General features: G+C 37.8%; 1 long non-coding RNA gene across 2 annotated transcripts in view; it reads left to right on the top strand.

Annotated features, from left to right (window-relative positions):
- Positions 1–20,554, top strand: part of LOC118911626 (uncharacterized) — a 78,827-nt gene that overhangs the window by 36,335 nt on the left and 21,938 nt on the right. Inside the window, exons 1-2 of one of the 2 annotated variants that reach the window (XR_005024516.2) lie at positions 13,568–13,704; positions 15,218–15,310. This is a non-coding gene — a long non-coding RNA (uncharacterized LOC118911626). Of the gene's footprint in view, positions 1–13,567; positions 13,705–15,217; positions 15,311–20,554 lie in introns of those variants that run through there. The other variant, XR_008997071.1, reaches the window with a different exon arrangement.

Raw genomic sequence — 20,554 nt, 5'->3', positions numbered from 1 at the left:
TAAATTCCCTAATACTTAGATATATAGGGCATATCTGAATCTGATTTTGTTGCATGCTTGGACACTAGACAGTGTTTTTTTTTCTAAATTATTTTTTCATGTTTATAGGTTTTGTGTGTATGACATTAATTTTGTGTAGGAACACGGAGACAAAGGTAAATAAAATCTGGGAATAGATGCCTGGAAATGGTTGCATCTCTTACCTTGCTCAACTTTTCGCATGGGGATTGAGTCAATCTAGTCAGAGATTGAGTTGACTTTGGCTTTTGTTGTTATTATAGTTACCATCTATGCATATTCTTAAAAAATTTTTCTTATTTTGGTATCATTAATATATAATTACATGAGCCATCACCAAGTCCCCCCCCAAACCCCATTATAGTCACTGTCCATCAGCATAGTAAGATGCTGTAGAATCACTACTTACCTTCTTTGTGTTGCACAGCCCTCCCCGTGCCACCCCCCCCACATTATACATGCTAATCATAATGCCCCCTTTCTTTCCCCCCCACTTATCCCTGGCTTCCCACCCATCTTCCCCAGTCCCTTTCACTTTGGTAACTGTTAGTCCATTCTTGAGTTCTGTGATTCTGCTGCTTCTATGCATATTCTTTAGTGCATTTGAATTCTTCTATTATAGGGTCTTCCTAATAGCTGTCATCTTCTAGTAGCATAAGTATTCATTTTATTGCATTTGATAGTATTAAATAATAGATCATGTTTAATTGTATTCGGTCTGTACCAGAGGTAATCTATTGGACTCAGTATGTGTTTGTACATGTCTTTTCTAACTGATGGAAACAAAACCAAGTTCTTGTGATCTATGCCTGAAATTCATAAGCAGAAATTTGGTTACACTCCTTACCCTTCCTGCCCCTTGTCATTCCTGAAGAACCACAGGCACTTTTCCCTCATGCTCTTCCTCTTTTGTTCAGTCATATTAGTTTCTTTTTGGCTTCTTCATTTCAACCAGGTAGCAAGATGTCTTTGTTTCTTTCTTGTTTACCTGATTCTCTTCCTCATGAAGTCATTAAAAAATGTTTTTTATCATTCCTCTTTACCTTGTTTACCACTTCCATTTACATTAGACAAGGTGTATTCCCTCTTTTCAAGAATTTATTTAATCTAGTTTCCTTGTAAGGACAGATGGTAGTGTAATATTTTGAAGTCTTATGTATTTCTGAGAATAGAAGTTAGTGAGGTAGGTAGAGATATACATACCCTTTTCCAATATTGAGAGCTAAATGTCCTGATGGCCAGGTACTGTGAGGTATATTATATCCTTTGCAACTTTCAGTGTCAATGCCTACTAGAGTCAAATGTGAACAATTGTCCTGTTTTGTATTATGTTCTCATGTTCACACAGAGATGCCAGAATTAATACCATCTGCCCACAATGATGACTACCAAAAGAAGAATATTTTTACTTTTGAATAAATACTCAAAGAAAAAAGTTAAAAAATATTGGCTTTAGTAATTGTAAAAAAATCTTGATTTTGGTGTCCTTTTTTAATATACATTGTTCAAAGTGTATTGTATGAAAAGTGGTTTTTCTTGTTTGAACCTCATCATCAATTTCCTTCTTTGATCATATTTCCAATCCTTTGCCTCTTTCATCAAAGGCATTTATATTAGTAAAAACTATTATCTCCTTCTTTCTCCTTGGGTCAGTCTGATAGCATTCTCTAATATCCTTTTAATAAATTTCTTTCAACATAATTATCAGTGCAGGCAACTACCCCTTACTCAACCATAATTCATTGTTTTACTTTTTCTGGGACACCTAGATTCCATTATTAAGGAACAGTGTTGTAGGTACAAGGATATTCATAAAGCATTTTTTCTTATTTGTAGATGAAAAATAAGCCTTAAGATGACACAGATGTCTTTCTAATCATTGCTTTAGAAATATTTTAGATAAAACCAGAGACTTAGATAAAACCATGGAGACTCTTTCAGAAAATTAATTATCCTACATTTAGATATGTGTATTCACCATTTCCCTTTCTAATTCTTATAAACATTTTTTCCTGGGAGTTCTGACTTCTATTTTTTCTTTATACCATTCAAAGCTTTTACTTTCTGGGCCCTCATATAGTATCCCATGTAACAGGGTCAAGAGCGAAGCATCGACTAACAATGATTTAAACAATATAGACATTTTTTTCCCTCTCTTGCATTTGAGAAGTTTGGAGGAGACAACATAAAGCTGAAATGTTATTCCACAATGTCAGAGAAAAATCTAGGCTTTTATCTCCTTGCTACTTTTCTTGTGCATATTCCATTCCCAAGTTTACTAGAAGATCCAAAAAAGCTACATTCTAGTCAGAGAAAGCAGGCTCTCCTCAAGAATAGTTCCTGGAAAATTCCTTATACCACTTTCACATTCATAGGCCTGCTCTCAGTCACATGACCACACTTAGGGGCAAGAAGTTGTATCATCTACACTCCGAGCTGCTGTGTGCCCAGCTAAAATTTGGGTCTTCCAGCACTAAAAGGAAAAGGGAGGGTGATTTTAGCAAACAACCATTCTTGCTGTCACATACCACACTGATATGCACATTTATAAGAAACAATCACAGAAATCAGTCAAATTTGAAATTGGGAATCCCAGTTATTCTACTAAGGTAATTCACAAATGCAGCTGCACACCATTCATGTGCTGGGGCAGCCTGCATGCCACAGTGGTTTTGCATGCCGTTGTATTTTCACACCTCAATATATTTCTCAATATAATAAAAATGAACTCATAGTCACTTTAATACAAGCCCAGAATCATTCCTCATAAAAGTTAACATGAAAGACATTGAAGTTACTGAAAGCAATACATAAACAGGTCTTAGTAAATTCTGTAATGGTTTCCATGTATATGTTTATGCTGTTAGATGTAATTAACCTTCCGTTCTATGCTTGTCTTCCCAGTTTTAGTGATGGTGTTTACATCCACTCCAGTACTAAGAGTTTAAAAAAAAAATCCAGTAATTTGTAACAAAAGCATTGAGAAGAATGTTTTCACACTCAAAATATTGAAGGAACTATTGAATTGAGGATGGTATCCAACTAGAATCATATTGATATTATTCTGCATCAACAAAATGAATCATATGATTTTACAACTTTGGCTTCTTACTAACAAAGTATATGACAACTTTAAACATAGCTATTCAACAGGAATCACATAAAAATCAACTCAATTTTCAAGGAAAATTTTAATTTCTATATAAACTTAATACAATACCTTTCACTAATACACTTGCAGTTAACTCCTCAGATTAGAAAATGCTTTCTCCTGACCCCCTTTACTCTCAAACTACTGTCTCAGTCCTGTTTTCCCTTTATAGAAAAAGTTTAAAATAGTATTCTGTATATTATGTCTTCGATTACTCTCTTCCCATTCTTTCTTGAAACCACTCCAATTAGATTTTTGCCTCCATCATTCTGCTCAAAGTCTGTCAACGATTTCTGGATTTATAAATACAATAGTCACTTCTCATCTTATAAATATATCTGCAGCATTGGTTCCGTTGATCACTCCCTCTTTCCTGAAGCTCTATTTTCTCTAGGCCTGCAGGCCACTGTGCTCTTCTGGTTTCTTTCTTGTCTTAGTGACATTTCCGTCTCAGTTTCCTTCGCTGTTTCTTCCTCATCTTACTGAATCCTTAACATAGAAGGGCCCTGAACCTCACACTTGAACTTTCCTTTCTATCTGCCCTGGTGGTCTTAACACGTCTCATGGTTTTACAAACAATATCTATACAGTGATGACTATACAGTTTAGAGGTATAAACTGGGTATTTCCCCTAAATCCAGGCTAATATTTCTAACTGCCTACTTAAAGATCTAATAATGATTTTAAATGTAACATATCTGAAGCTGAGCACCTGATTTTTGAGCACCCAAGACTTCTTCCATAGTCTTCTTGATCTCAATTGATGCTAACTTCATATCTCCATCACTCCCGTTGCTACAGTCCAAAGCCTTGGAGTCATATTTGAAACTGCTTTCTGTTATATGCCATTCAACATTACCTCTTAGCATAAACTTCAAAAAATATCTAGAGTTTGACCATTTTTCTATGGCTCCTCTACCTCTCTCCTGTTATCATTATAAACCAAACCACACACAGCTGTTGCCTGGGGATTATTGCAATAGCTTCATAACTGTCCTCTATGACTGTTCTCTTGCCCACTCTTAGTTTTCTTCTTAGGAGTCATGTCATTTCTAGGCTTAAAGTCTGCCCAAAGCTTCTCAGTTTCACTCTGAATAATAGCTGACTTCTCTCCTGAGCTCCCGTTTGCCTGTTTTGCAGGGTCTTTTTAGCCCCCCAGTCAGAGTACTGCAGATGGGGTGTGAGAGAAATGAGCCCCTTTACTGCTTACTGCACAGCTTGGCAAGTTGGGTGCTCACTCACCACACACTCTGCTTCCCTTGAAGGATAAATCACAGACTGAGGAAAATTTTCTTTTTTTTATTTTTTATTTTGGTATCATTAATGTACAATTACATGAGCAACATCATGGTTACTAGACTCCCCCCATTATCAAGTCACTGTCCATCAGCGTAGTAAGATGCTATACAATCACTACTTGTCTTCTCTGTGTTATACTGCCTTCCCTATGCACCCCCTACATTATGTGTGCTAATCGTAATGCCTCCTTTTCACCCTTATCCCTCACTTCCCACCCATCCTCCCCAGTCCCTTTCCCTTTGGTAACTGTTAGTACATTCTTGGGTTCTATGAGTCTGCTGCTGTTTTGTTCCTTCAGTTTTTTCTTTGATTTTATACTCCACAGATGAATGAAATCATCTGATACTTGTCTTTCTCCGCCTGGCTTATTTCACTGAGCATAATACCCTCTAGCTCCATCCACATTGTTGCAAATGGTAGGATTTGTTTTCTTCTTATGGCTAAATAATATTCCATTGTGTTTATGTACCACATCTTCTTTATCCACTCATCTACTGATGGACACTTAGGTTGCTTCCATTTCTTGGGTACTGTAAATAGTACTGCAATAAACATGGGGGTGTATATGTCTTTTACAAACTGGGCTGCTGCATTCTTAGGGTAAATTCCTAGGAATGGAATTCCTGGGTCAAATGGTATTTCTATTTTGAGTTTTTTGAGGAACCTCCATACTGCCTCCCACAATGGTTGAACTGATTTACATTCCCACAAGCAGTGTAGGACAGTTCCCCTTTCTCCACATCCTTGCCAACATTTGTTGTTGTTTGTTTTTTGGATGTTGGCCATCCTAACTGGTGTGAGGTGATATCTCATTGTGGTTTTAATTTGCATTGCTCTAATGATTAGGGATGTGGGGCATCTTTTCATGTGCCTGTTGGCCATCTGAATTTCTTCTTTGGAGAAATCTCCATTCAGATCTTCTGCCCATTTTTTAATTGGTTTATTTGTTATTTGTTTGTTGAGGTGCATGAGCTCTTTATATAATTTGGATGTCAACCCCTTATCAGATATCTCATTTATGAATATATTCTCCCATACTGTAGGATGTCTTTTTGTTCTACTGATGGTGTCCTTTGCTGTACAGAAGCTTTTTAGTTTGATACGGTCCCACTTGTTCATTTTTGCTTTTGTTTCGTTTGACCAGGGAGATATGTTCATGAAGGAGTTGCTCATGTTTATGTCCAAGAGATTTTTGCCTATGTTTTTTTCTAAGAGTTTTATGGTTTCATGACTTACATTCAGGTCTTTGATCCATTTCGAGTTTACTTTTGTGTATGGGGTTAGACAATGATCCAGTTTCATTCTCTTGCATGTAGCTGTCTAGTTTTGCCAACACCAGTTGTTGAAGAGGCTGTCATTCCCCCATTGTATATCCATGGCTCCTTTATTGTATATTAATTGGCTACATATGTTTGGATTAATATCTGGACTCTCTATTCTGTTTCACTGGTCTGAGGGTCTGTTCTTGTGCCAGTACCAAATTGTCTTGATTACTGTGGCTTTGTAGTAGAGCTTGAAGTAGGGAAGCAAGATACCCCCTGCTTTATTCTTAGATACCCCCTGCTTTATTCTTCCTACTCAGGATTCCTTTGGCTATTTGGGGTCTTTTGTAGTTCCATATGAATTTTACAACTATTTGTTCCAGTTTGTTGAAGAATGCTGTCAGTATTTTGATAGAGATTGCATTGAATCTGTAGATTGCTTTAGGCAGGATGGCCATTTTGACAATCTTAATTCTTCCTTCCTACCCAAGAGCATGTGATGAATTTCCATTTATTAGTGTCCTCTTTAATTTCTCTTATGAGTGTCTTGTAGTTTTCAGGGTATAGGTATTTCACTTCCTTAGGTTTATTCCTAGGTGTTTTATTCTTTTTGATGTAATTGTGAATGGAATTGTTTGCCTGATTTCTCTTTCTGCTAGTTCATCATTAGTGTATAGGAATGCAACAGATTTCTGTGTATTAATTTTGTATCCTGCAACTTTGCTGAATTCAGATATTAGTTCTAGTCATTGTGGAGTGGAGTCTTTAGGGTTTTTTATGTACAATATCATGTCACCTGAAAACAGGGACAGTTTGACTTCTTCCTTACCAATCTGGATGCCTTTTATTTCTTTGTTTTGTCTGAATGCCATGGGTATGACCTCCAGTACTATGTTGAATAACAGTGGGGAGAGTGGGCATCCCTGTCTTGTTCACAATCTTAGGTGAAAAGCTATCAGCTTCTCGCTGTTATGTATGATGTCAGCTGTGGGTTTGTCATATATGGCCTTTATTATGTTGAGGTATTTGCCCTTTATATCCATTTTGTTGAGAGTTTTTATCATGAATGGATGTTGAATTTTGTCAAATGCTTTTTCAGCATCTATGTAGATGATCATGTGGTTTTTGTCCTTCTTTTTGTTGATGTGATGGGTGATGTTGATGGATTTTTGAGTGTTGTACCATCCTTGCATCCCTTAGATGAATCCCACTTGGTCATGGTGTATGATCCTCTTGATGTATTTTTTAGTTCAATTTGCTAATATTTTGTTGAGTATTTTTGCATCTATATTCATCAGGGATATTGGTCTGTAATTTTCTTTTATGTGGGGTCTTTGCCTGGTTTTGGTATTAGAGTGATGCTGACTTCATAGAATGAGTTTGGAAGTATTCCGTCCTCTTCTATTTTTTGGAAAACTTTAAGGAGAATGGGTATTATGTCCTCTCTAAATGTCTGATAAAATTCAGTGGTGAATCCATTTGGCCCAGGCATTTTGTTTGGTTAGTTTTTTGATTACTGTTTCAATTTTGTTTCTGGTAATTGGTCTGTTTAGATTTTCTGTTTCTTCCTTGTTTTGTCTTGGAAGGTTGTATTTTTCTAGAAAGTTGTCCATTTCTTCTGGGTTACCAGTTGGTCAGCATATAGATTTTCATAGTATTCTGTAATAATTCTTTGTATTTCTGTGGTGTCCATAGTGATTTTTCCTTTCTCATTTCTGATTCTATTTATGTGTATAGATTCTTATTTTTCTTAATAAGTCTGGCTAGGGGTTTATCTATTTTGTTTATTTCCTCAAAGAACCAGTCTTGATTTCATTGATTTTTCAATTGTTTTATTCTTCTCAATTTTATTTATTTCTTCTCTGATCTTTATTATGTCCCTCCTTCTGCTGACTTTGGGTCTCATCTGTTCTTCTTTCTCCAGGTTCAATCATTGTAACTTTAGATTATTCATTTGGGATTGTTCTTTCTTCTTTAAATAGGCCTGGATTGCTATATACTTTCCTCTGAGAACTGCCTTCTCTGGGTCCCACAGAAGTTGGGGCTTTGTGCTGTTGTTGTCATTTGTCTCCACATATTGCTTGATCTCTTAATTTGGGCATTGTCCCATTGATTACTTAGGAGCATTTCTTTAAGCCTCCATGTGTTTTTGAGCCTTTTTGTTTTCTTTGTACAATATATTTCTAGTTTTGCACCTTTGTGATCTGAGAAGTTGGTTGGTAGAATTTCAGTCTTTTTAAATTTACTGAGGCTCTTTTTGTGGCCTGGTATGTGGTCTATTCTTGAAGATGTTCCATGTGCACTTGAGAAGAATGTGTATCCTGCTGCTTTTGGGTGTAGAGTTCTGTAGATGTCTGTTAGGTCCATCTGTTCTAGTGTGTTGTTCAGTGCCTCTGTGTCCTTACTTATTTTCTGTCTGGTGGATCTGTCCTTTGGAGTGAGTGGTGTGTTGAAGTCTCCTAAAATGAATGCATTACATTTAATTCTGTTAATATTTGTTTCAGATATGTCAGTGCTCCTGTGTTGGGTGCATATATTCTTATAATGGTTATATCCCTTTATCATTATGTAATGTCCTTCTTTATCTCTTCTTACTGTCTTTGTTTTGAAGTCTATTTTATCTGATACAAGTACTGCAACTCCTGCTTTTTTTCTCCCTATTGTTTGCATGAAATATCTTTTTCCATCCCTTGACTTTTAGTCTGTGTATGTCTTTGGGTTTGAGGTGAGTCTCTTATAAGCAGCATATAGATGGTACTTGCTCTTTTATCTAATCTATTACTCTGTGTCTTTTGATTGGTGCATTCAGTCCATTTACATTTAGGATTATTATCGATAGATATGTGCTTATTGCCATTGCAGACTTTGAATTCATGGTTATCAAAGGTTCAAGGGTAGCTTTTTTGCTATCTAACCATCTATCTTTAACTCACTTATTATGCTATGATAAACACATTATGATGATTCTTTATTTCTCTCCCTTCTTCTTCTTCCTCCTCCACTCTTTATATGTTAGGTGTTTAATTCTGTGCTCTTTGGTGTTTCCCTTGACTGCTTTTGTGGATAGCTGATTTTATTTTTTGCCTTTAGTTAGTGTTTGGTTGGTCTGCTTTCTTTGCTGTGATTTTATTTTCTCTGGTGACATCTATTTAGCCTTAGGAGTACTTCCATCTTGAACATTCCCTTTAAAATACCCTGTAGAGGTGGTTTGTGGGAGGTAAATTCTCTCAGCTTTTGCTTATCTGGAAGTTGTTTAATCCCTCTTTCAAATTTAAATGATAATCTTGCTGGATACAGTATTCTTGGTTGAAGGCCCTTCTGTTTCATTGCATTAAATATATCATGCCATTCTCTTCTGGCCTTTAAGTTTTCTGCTGAGAAGTCTGATGATAGCCTGATGGGTTTTCCTTTGTAAGTGACCTTTTTTCTCTCTCTGGCTGCCTTTAATACTCTGTTCTTGTCCTTGATCTTTGCCATTTAAATTATTATGTGTCTTGGTGTTGTCCTCCTTGGGTCCCTTGTGTTGGGAAATCTTTGGGCTTCCATAGTCTAAGAGACTGTTTCCTTCCCTGGCTTGGGGAAGTTTTCAGCAATTATTTCTTCAAAGACACATCCTATCCCTTTTTCTCTCCCTTCTTCTTTTGGTACCCCATTATGCAAATATTGTTGCCTTTGGATTGGTCACACAGTTCTCTTAATAGTCTCTCATTCCTAGAGATTCTTTTATATCTCTCTGCTTCAGCTTCTCTGTATTCCTATTCTCTGATTTCTATTCCATTAACAGTGTCTTGCACCTCATCCAGTCTGCTCTTAAGTCCTTCTATTACTTGTTTCATTTCTTTTATCTCCCTCTGGACTTTGTCCCTTAGCTCTTGCATATTTCTCTGCAGATCTATCAGCATGGTTATGACTTTTATTTTTAATTCTTTTTCAGGAAGATTGGTTATATCTGTCTCATCAGGTCCTCTCTCTGGCATTTGAGTGATTTTGGACTCGACCAGGTTCTTCTGCCTTTTCATGGTGATCGAAGTGATTGTCAGTTGAGTGGTGCATGTGTCACCTGGGAGAACAAAGTCCCTTCCTGCTTGCTGGTCACCTTGCCCTTCTCTGCTGCCTGTGCTGGTTAACTGGACACAGGAGCAGTCTCTGGGTTAATCACTTGAGCTTCCATCAGCAGGTGGCCCTTGGGATAGGGTAGGGCACTGGCAGGGGTCACAGACCAGCGGCGTGTGTTTTCTTGTGAGAATGGTGCCCCTTCGTGCCTTCTGGACTTTGTGCCAGCTTCCTCTGCCTATGTTGCATAGCTGCATGCAGGGGGCAGCCTCTGGGTCTGGCCCAGTTAGCTGTGTGCTGGAAGAAGACTCTGTGTAGTTGCTGTGGGCAGGGCTGCTCCCCAGCTTGTCTGCAGCAATGGCGGGTCTGCTGGTTTGCTTGCTGTTCCAACGGGGGGAGGGGGGAATGAACAGCAGGCTGCTTATCACCGTGAGGGGATTCGGAGCTGTGTTGCCACCCAGGGTGTTACGGTGCCTGAAGTTCCTTAAATTCCAAGTCTGCTGGGCTGAGTGTCCCAGGACAATTTTGTCTACCTGTTAAACCCTTTTCCCTTTAAGTCTTTTGAAGCACCTGCTTTTCTTTTGTCCTAGGGGAGCTGGCTGTGGAGAGCTGTTCACAGTCTCAGTATCGGATTTTACTTTTGCGTTTCTCTAATATCCAGTACACAATGCAATGTGTGTCTGTGCTCCTGGTGCAGATTACTAGGGCTGGCTATTTAGCAGTCCTGTGCTTCCACTTCCTCCTCACTCTGATTCTTTTCCTCCTGCCAGTGAGCTGGGGTTGGGGGGAGTGTTTGGGTCCTGCCAGGTCATGGCTTTGTATCTTACCCTTTTTGTGAGATGCTGAGTTCTTGCAGATGTAGATGTAGCCTGGCTGTTGTAGTGTATCTCCTGGTCTCTCTTTCAGGAATAGTTGTATTTGCTTTATTTTCAAAATATATATGGTTTTGGGAGGAGATTTCTGCCACTGTACTCATGCCACCATCTTGAGAAATCCTGGGCCAGAAAATCTATCTTAATGCTAAGCTGTATCACCCTGGGAGATGAGTGACACAGGTAAAGTCAAACTATTGCTCTTAGCCCACTCCAGGGTACCATGTATTTTTTTTTTTTTTTTGCTCAGAGTTCTGAAATTTCTCCTCTGAAAGTCTGGGCTTTTGCAAATGTCTTTTCATCCATGAATGACTGTCTGAGTTAGTGTTCTCCAGGAGCTCCCTGATGTCAGTCCCCAAGTGACTGGAGCAGGTCCGCGGTTGGCATCAAGTTCTCTCTGATCGCATCATGCATGCGTGGGTGGTGAGTCTCTTCCTGGGACCCTTGGCATATAGTTCTGGATACCACAGCTCCCTCAAAAGAACTTTTGTCCATGGGTGAAGACTGAATATGTGTTGTTGGAGATGGAGGACAGAAAACAAGGGACATCTTGTGCTGCCATGATGTTGATGTCACTTCTGACTATAATCTTGTATTCCAGCACCCCTATTTCTGCGGGTTTCTTCCAGTCTCCAGCAGTTTCCTTCAGAACCAACTGGAGGGGAAATATTTTCATACAAGAAAGAAAAGGATAAAGTCTTACAACTGTAATAAAGAAAGGAAAGACTAGCCCCTCCAACTTGAGCTAAAAATAAAACAATGACTCACTAGAAATTATTGGTAAGAGACTTGTGCTTTGAAACATCCACTTTAATGAATCAGGGACAAATAAAGGCAACCAAGTAAATTATCTAACACAAAGTCATTTTTTTCACTTAACCCAATTTAAAGCAAATGGCCTTAATTGTCTCATTGAATGTGGAAGGTCCCATTGGCCACATAGTGGCTTCTAGTGGTAAATGGATAAACTTTCAATGAAGAAATTGCTTTAGTTAAGGAAGAGTCTGTGGGGAGAAAAGTTTGATCTCCAAGTTGGACTTGTTACAACAAAGGGGTAGCATGGGAAAGCATTCTGGATAGAAGTAGATGGCAAGTGTGAACATTGCAGTTGAGACCACAGTGGACATGTAAAGGATGTAAAGTTACAATAGCATGCATGAGTGGAAAATCTCTAATGCCATAATGCACAAGGATAGTGATTATCTCAAATGTTGAAACTAGAAGTTTTATTTTGATCCTCTAAGAATTTCTGAGAAGGAAAATATGTAGTAATATTGCTAGAGTGAGATAGATTGGGTGAGTCTTTAGTTTAGTTTTCCCAAGAACAGGCTGCATTCTTGGATCACCCAATTTTCTCATCCATAAATTATAAGGATAATTGCAGGAGTCCCTTTCACTTTAAAAATAATTTATAAATCATCAATCAAGAGAGTAAGAATTGCTCCAAAACCTGAGATGAAAAAATATCATGCAGCCTTTTTTCTAAATGAAATTAAATCTTGTTTTTTCATTCCATAAATAATCATTATATGACTATTACATGCTAGACAGGAACTCAATGCTGGGGATATTCTCAGGAAAGAAGGCAAATAAGATCTTACATTCTTAGAACATTTTTTAACTCTCATTTTCCAAAGATGAAATCCAACACCACTCATTTTTCACAGGTCTTGCCCTATCTTCTGGGTTATTCTAAACCTTGTGATTTACAGCGTTCAGGAAAAAGAAGAGCAATCCCTGGCTCTCTCTCTATGGCCATTATCATTGCCATTGCTTTTTGTCTGATTCTGTAAGATAGTTTTTGATTGTGTGGCTTTGCAGATAGTATCTCTTCTCAAGAACCAAATGTTACTCTAGGAACCTTTGCCAAGGCTCTATCTGCCTCCTTTTCCACAGAAGCTCAGTAGATGTCAATGTCTTAGATCCTGTCCCTTTTATGGTGCTATAAACAAATAGGCCAGTGTACGCCACTCCACAAAAGCCCGCCTTCATCCCCATTCCCAGCCTTTAGGAATTAAGCTACCATGAGGCTTTGAACAACTATCCAGCTCAGTTCTCAAGTCTAGAGATTCCACCTTGTCCTGCTTTGGACAACATAGTCCTTATCATCTTCTCCAGGTGTAAAGGGCAACCCAGTGATGCAAGGATTGAATATGAGTCACAGATGGGTTTGTTCTCCAGTTGCTACAGTCTCCACCACTACCTTTTGTTCCCAGCAATAAAACTGAGCGTCTGTGTCATTGTTCTTTCACAGGTACTTTTCTTACTTTTGCAGTTAAGAGCACAATCTCTAAAACAAGATGGTCTAAGTCTGAATCTAAGCTCCACTACTCCCTAGCTGTGCAGTGTGGTCAAGTTATGTAAACTTTTTGTAATTGTTTCCCCCTCTTTAAATTGCAATTAAACAAAAGACTTACCTATTTACTGAGTTAGTGTATGCATGGCACTTAGAATCATACCTAACTCATAATAAGTTCTTGTAGGGGTTATTATTTTCTGTTATTATTGTTTTATTATTAGTGACCTGGCTTTTATAGGCATTTGAATGACAACAATGGACTGGGTCCTTTAACATAAACGCCTTCATAGGAGCTCTCTTCATAGTAGGTCTACCCTCAACCATCCCCTACCAACATTTTCGGCCTTTAAGAATCAAAAAAACTGTTTAACTATCTCCTTAGCCATGAACAAAAAGGTCTAATAGGCTTTCTTTTAGGGGGAGGGGATGTGTGGAGAATTCTTTCATTCCTTGATATGAGATTGATAATCTTTTTCAAAATCACTGTATCATGGTTTAATAGGCCAAAGAATATTTACCCAACTTCTAACTCTATAGTCTACACAGATTTCCTCACTCTGCTCCTTATTTATGCATAACCAAGATGTTTCCAGTACATTGAGGAATTGGCTAAATGTTTTCCCCTATGTGCTTCTTAGGACTAAATTGTGGTTTTTCATTTCATGTCACTTATAACTCAAGGTAATTTTAGTTGCCTCTGAAAGTCTCAGGCTTAACCTGTTAGCTGGCTTGTCAGTCATCAAGAATGTGGTAAGTCAAGAATATTTTTCATTTAGTGAATAAAATATGGATATTTTATTTTATTGAATCATTTGAAGTTTCTAGAAATGAGCTGTTGATGTCTTGAGATTCTTTGCACCCGCTTAATTTTAATACCTGCCCTTTTCATTGCTTTGAAATTCAAACTTCTAATAGAGAAGATTTTATTTTAATGTAGATATTGGCATGTTTCATAGGTTCATAAACTTTTTTTTTTATGTGCAGAAAATGAAAATAAATGATCCTTTGACAACCTGTCAGCCAGAGTTTTATTACCTACATCTGACCATGTCCCTTATGTAGAAATGGCAGCCAGGAGCAGCTGAGCTTTTAATTATTGTTATGGCACTTTGTACACTTTTAAAAGGAATCGTGGTTGTGGATCTGGAAATAGAGTACATGTAGAGACCAGGACACCTAATCCAGAAATTGCATGAATGATCCTGTGATGAAATGGGCTGATTCTAATCTTGCTTCTTGTTGTCTTACTTGTTGGCTAAATAAATCCTTGCCACTATCTGGCGGAGGTAGGAAGGGCCTTCCCTTAAGACTGTACCTTTTACATTCATGCTTCCCCAGATGCTGGACCTGCAGTGCATGTTAGAAATGTGGAGACCTCGGTGTGAAATTGAAGAATTCAGGGAAAGATGGCCAATTTTTTTGTGCTTGAAAATGAAAACTCCAGTGAGATAAGTCAGTGAACCTTTGTCATGATGATGGTTGTAGTTGGTAAAGCAGTCAGGACTAGAGACTAAAAAGGACAAGAGAAGAAAAAACATATTAATTATGTCCTAAGAATTGTTTTCGGTGCTTAACAGGTATTATCTCTTTTCACTCCACAATAATCCTCTGAGATAAGAACCAATTTTATGCCTATTTTATGGGTGAAAGCATATCGGATCACACTGATGAAGGGGCTTGTCCAAGGGAACATGTCTAGTAAGAGCAGAACAAGAATTAAACTTAGATGTGTCTGTTTCAGACCACAGTGAGCGAAGTGAAAGCCCACTTGCTCTGAGGACTTTACAATATTATGGAAAAATTTAATTTATTAATCACTTATTGCAGACTTACAGATCATATAAAGTTGCTAAGCTATTTTTAGGAAATTTTATTTTAAAAAACTTCCTTTAATTTCATTTTTTTAATCAAAATATTCTAGAAATATATTTTTTGTTTTCCTCATTGAAGTATAGTTTTTTATTGTACAAATGATGTTATATTAGTTTAAGGTGTGCAACATAATGATTCAACATTTATATGTACTATGAAGTGATTACCTCAATAAGTCTAGTTACCCTCTGCTGCCACACAAAGTTATTAACAATATTATTGACCCTATGCTGTACTTTCATCCCTGTGACTTAGTTATTTTATAATTGGAAGTTTGTACTTCTTAATCCTCTTCACCTGTTTCAAATAGCCCCAAACCCCCTCCCCTCTGGCAACTGTCAGTTTGTTCTCTGAATTTACAAGTCTGTTTCTCTTTTGTTTTGTTTTTTAGGTTCCACAAATAAAATCATACAGATTTTGTCTTTCTGTCTGACTTATTTGACTTAGAGTAACACCCTCTATGCCTACCACCTTGTCACAAATGGTAAGATTTCATTATTTTCTATGGTTGGATAATATTCTATCTATTTATCTGTCTATCTATTTATCTATCTGTCTATCTATCATCTATCTATCATCTATCTATCTATCTATCTATCTATCTATCTATATCTATCTATCTATCATCTATCTATCTTTATCTTCTTATTCATTCATCTATCCAAGGACACTTAGGTTGCTTCCATATCTTCGCTATTATAAATAATGCTGTGATAAACATAAGGAAACGTATGTCTTTTGGATTAATGTTTTTGGTTTCATGGAATAGTCAGAAGTAGACTTGTTGGAATGTATTTTAATTCTATTTTTAGTTTTTTGAGGAAATTTACACCGTTTTTTGAGGCAATTTACACCGTTTTTCACAGTGGCTCTCCACTTTGTGTTCCCACCAACGGTGTAGGAGGACTGCCTTTTCTCCATATCCTTGTCAGCACTTGTTAAGTCTTGTCTTCTAGATAACAGCCATTCTGACAGGAGTGAGGTGGTATCTCGTTCTTATTCTCATTTCCTTAATGATTAGTGATGTTGAGCATCTTTTCATGTGTCTGCCATGGCTTTAAATTCAAATAAAAAGTTCTCCCTATTAGTGATTAAAAATTATGGTAATGTTGATGAATATATTGCTAGTTTGGCTCTGATGAATTGTGTCCTTCAGGACATAGGGATTTACTTGGAGTATTCATGGAGAAATGAGGAGGCAGAGAAAACTCTTTTCCAAATTTCACAATGAAGTCAGATCTATAGAAAACTGGAACATTTTCCAAAATCCAACAATGGTTCTAGGATACAAGAGCATTTCTTGTGACCTGGCTATTTTGCTGTCCACTCAGAAATGGGCACCTGTGAATTCTTGTTCTGGGAATTCTGGTTCAACTGGTTGTGACCCGTGTAGACAGGTCACATGTGTGTACTGTAATAGGTATGAAATGGATTTGCTGTACTTAGTGTAATAGGTATAAAATATAGAAATGACAAGTACAATTTAGCACTAAAATCATTAAAATTCAAGTTGTCAAGAAATGGTATCATTTCAACTTCCAGTTGAAAAAAGAGATCATGGTTGTTCAAAGGCTTAGAAATTTTCCATTTAGATTATTTCTAAGTATACCCATTACTTTATAAGAATCAAGTGGGTATTCACCTCTAGCTGTAATGTCAGGCATCTCATTTAATCTATAGATCTTGCCTGAAATGACTGAATGTTTATGGCCCTCAAAATCCCTTTGTTGAAATCCTCACCCTCCAAGGTGATGGCATTAGAAGGCGGGGACTTTAGGAGGTGATTAGGTTATGGGACCACAGCCCGAAGAATGGTATTAGTGCTGCTATAAAGGAAACTCCAGAGAGATCCCTTGCCCTTCCTCCTTGTGAAGTTATGGTTAAAAGGTGCTATAAACCAGAAATGAATCAGAAATTGCATTCAAGCTCTGAATCTGTTGGTCCCATGATCTTGCACTTCCCAACCTCCAGAACTTTGAGAAACAAATTTCCATTGCTTCTAAGCCACCCAGTCTGTGGCATTTTGTAATGGTTGCCCAGGTAGACTAAGACCTTGCCCTGGAACTAGTCTTTCCTGCAACATGGTATATTTACAGTAATAAAAATAATGGGCTCAGAATCATTTTATATTACTAGCTTCTTTATTGCATGTAATTTTACTTAAATTTTCTGAGCCTCAGATTTCTATGTTATTTCAAATGGGTTGATAATTTTCATTTTGTGGTAAAGCAACTACTAGTAAACTTTTATAAAAAAAGGCTTGGAATGTATATTGTATTTGCATCATCATCAAGCTGTGTCTTGAACAGAGAAGGGGTTAATTGAATTTAACCGCTTTAAATTTAATTTAGTTTGCAGTGATTGAAGAATGATTTTTTCTTAATCCTCAGATTATGAGCTCCTTAGCCTTCAGAGACTCCTGAAAACTAATTTCAGCTAAAGTCAGTTAGGCATGAGGGAGGAGGGAATTATCAAAAGTAGTTACATAAGCCATCCCCTTTTCTCACCCAATCTACAAAAGGTCTCTTGAGATTGGAACTGTGGCCCTCAATAGATTCTTTGGGCTGCCCAGTGTCAGCTGATGCCAGCAGTTGTGCACAAAGGGACTTGCCATTAGGGACAATGACATTAGATCATACCGGACAGCCATCTGTCTGTAAGGTGTGTGCTATGTTTTCTTTTTAAGCAGTCCCTTCCTGATTGAGAAAAATATACATGTACACTGGTTTCTTCTACAAAAAATTATACTTTAAAGATCAAAGATATTTCTACACACCAGGTGGAAATAGAGTGGCATACAACGCTCTTGGGGTGAGCACCACCTCTCACCTGTGATTATTACTTTGAATGAAATATGTAAAGGACACGGGATGTGTTTTAGTGTGGGTTTAGGGAGCTATAGTATTCAAACAGGGATGCATCAACAACCTGCTGCTAACATTCTATTTGAAAATAAATATTTCACAATGCATCAGTGGGAACATAAAGCCCAACTTTATAATAGGAGCATAGAGAAATTTTTTCATGCTCTCAATGATTTTATTCAGAGAAGGATTATCTTTGCTTTGTATTCAACAGTGGTGATTCGGCAAATGTGGAGGCTCCCTGAAGGAGGGGATTGAAACAGAGAGAGGTGGGAGGGAGAGGCACTTTGAGCTGGCATGTGGTATTATTGAACAGATTTAAAGGTATTTTAATCATAGGCCTTTAGTGCTATTTTAGAACATGTGTGTGGCTCCCTGGCTTATCTCCTCCTTTCTGCTCCAGCTGCTGAGAAATAGGTAAATTGCTCTAGGAAAGAAGAATACAGTGTATTTATGGACCTTGCATTTTTATCCTAAGTGCTCTGAACAAGCAAATTCACAAAGACATGAGCCTAGAACAGTGCCCCTTTGCTTAGAGAGCTCTGTCTGGAAAAAGGAGAAGCCCTCTGTCTTCACATGAACTTAGCTTTAGAAGCCCACGATAAGCAGCTACCTGCATGTTCAGGTCACTGATTTGCCACTGCCTTTATTCTCCTGAAATATGACTTTCTATTCATGCCATCCTGGTTTCTATTGTACCCTGTAATTTGTGCTTAATAGTCTCTATTGACATTTTGCAGAACAGACAGATCAGACTATTTTCTTTCTGCAATCAGTTTAAAGTGTTTGATCCTTCCTAACAGCTGCGAGACAATATTTATTCTTAATCAGCAACTGATTTCATGAGTCTAACGCCATGTTATGTATGAGACTGGGTATTAGGCCATGCAGAACTGTCTAAGTGATGAGGCAGAACTTCAACAGGAGGAGAACAAGGATGTTCTGAGAGGGATGCTTGAGGTCATAGAATGGCTCAGACTCTATTCTAGAAATATAACAATATGTGAACCAGGATTGGGAAGGAGACCAAAGATTTCCATTTCCAGGAGGGTCAGTCAAATTCACAGGCAGGAGGAATACATGTAGAGTTTTACCTGGCGATGGTTGTAGGGGAAGGGGGTTGTGGAGTCAGTGTAACAGGGAGCTGGGGGGAGGACTAAGAGGTAGCCATTTGTTTGTGAATTTCGCAGTATGTGAATTTATCAAATACATTTCCACAACTTCTTCTTGTTTTTATATTATTATTAAGAAGCCAGAGACAAAGGTTTGTGTTTTGTACATTTGGAATATGTGTATTGAATCACCTTGAGGTCTTATTAAAAATGCAGAATCCTGTTTGCATCCTCTAGACTTATCTGGCTCAGAAGGTCAAGGGTGGAGCTAAGGAATTTGCATTTTAAATAATCACCATAGGCAATTTTGATGCATGTAATTCAACAGCACTGTTTAAGATTTCAAAAGGAAAGTGAAGAATCTAGAGTTCTTATTGCCCATGATTAAAACTCATTACTAACCCACAAATATTCAAGAATAAAAAACAAGGGGCAAAACTTACTTTAATATATTATTGTGGAATTTGATTATAAGTGGTAGAGAATGTAATTAACATTTGTTTATTCCTTAATATGTGTCACATGATTGAAACAAAATAAATTTTATTTAATCTTTATTACAGCTCAGTAAGTCAAGTTAACATTACATAATTTTACAGGTAATAAAGCAGGTGCAGAGATGTTGAGTTTACCAAAATGACATATATAATAGTTATCAGGGCCTTTTAACCTCTCACTCTCCCCAGTATGCTTAGGGAAATTTATCTACCATGACTTCCATCGCCCTGCTGCATAAGCAAACCTCAGATGTGTGTCTGCAGCCTGGATCTCTCCTGGGTGCTCTCCAGCCATCTGCCCATTGGACTGTTTGATATCTTTGCCTAGATGTTTCCCAGCCACCTCAAGTTCTACGTATTCTCAATTGTTCTTGCCGTCTTCTTCCCTTATCCTTTTCTCTTCTACTATCCTCAAGCTCCATCAGTAGGCCCCCACCATCCACTTATTGGTCCAAGCCAAGAAGTCATGGAGTTCTTTTGATTGAAATACCTAAATATCTCCTGATTCTCTGCCCTTCTGCTACTCCTTCCTTCTAATCTGCTAGTTCACGCCAGCATCATCTCTTGCCAGCTGTATCAGTATTTGCTGCACAACACAGATTTCCCCATAACCTAGTGGCTTAACATAGAAATAATTTTACTTAACTCACAATTATGTGGGTCCCCTGGCAGTGCTTTGGGTCTTGACCAGTTTAGCTAATCTCTACTGGGCTTTCTCTTGTGTCTGTGATTTGCTGGTGAGTGGGCTGGTAGCTTAATGATCTACCATGGCCTAACTCACACGTCTAGTGGTGGGCAGGTTGTCAGCTGATGGCTGGATGGCTGTAGGCTAGGGTGTTGAGGTTGTTTTCCACATGTGGCCTTTTTCTTCAGCAGGCTAGCTTGGGCTCATCCACATGGTAGTTTCAGGATTCTAAGTGCAATAAAAGAGAACAAGCTCTGTCAAACAAGTATTTTACAGGCCTTTGTTTCCATTATATTCATTAATGTTATCCACAGCCATTGAGTAACTGTGATAAGACACTGCCACAACAAAGGTTGTGGGTAGAGGGAGAGGAATATTTTTTAGCCATTTCTGCAATCTATCACACTGGGACTTTACAGTAGGATCTTTTTTTAAAAAAAATTTTTTTATTAAGGCATTATTGATATACACTCTTATGAAGGTTTCACATGAAAAAACAATGTGGTTACTACATGTACCCATATTATCAAGTCCCTAGCCAAACCCCAATGCAGTCACTGACCAGCAGTG

The sequence above is a fragment of the Manis pentadactyla genome, chromosome 4 (genome assembly GCF_030020395.1).
Source record: "Manis pentadactyla isolate mManPen7 chromosome 4, mManPen7.hap1, whole genome shotgun sequence".
Taxonomy (NCBI): Eukaryota; Metazoa; Chordata; class Mammalia; order Pholidota; family Manidae; genus Manis; species Manis pentadactyla.
Note: the sequence above shows the minus strand (reverse complement) of the source record. Positions and strands in the feature narration are given on the sequence as shown.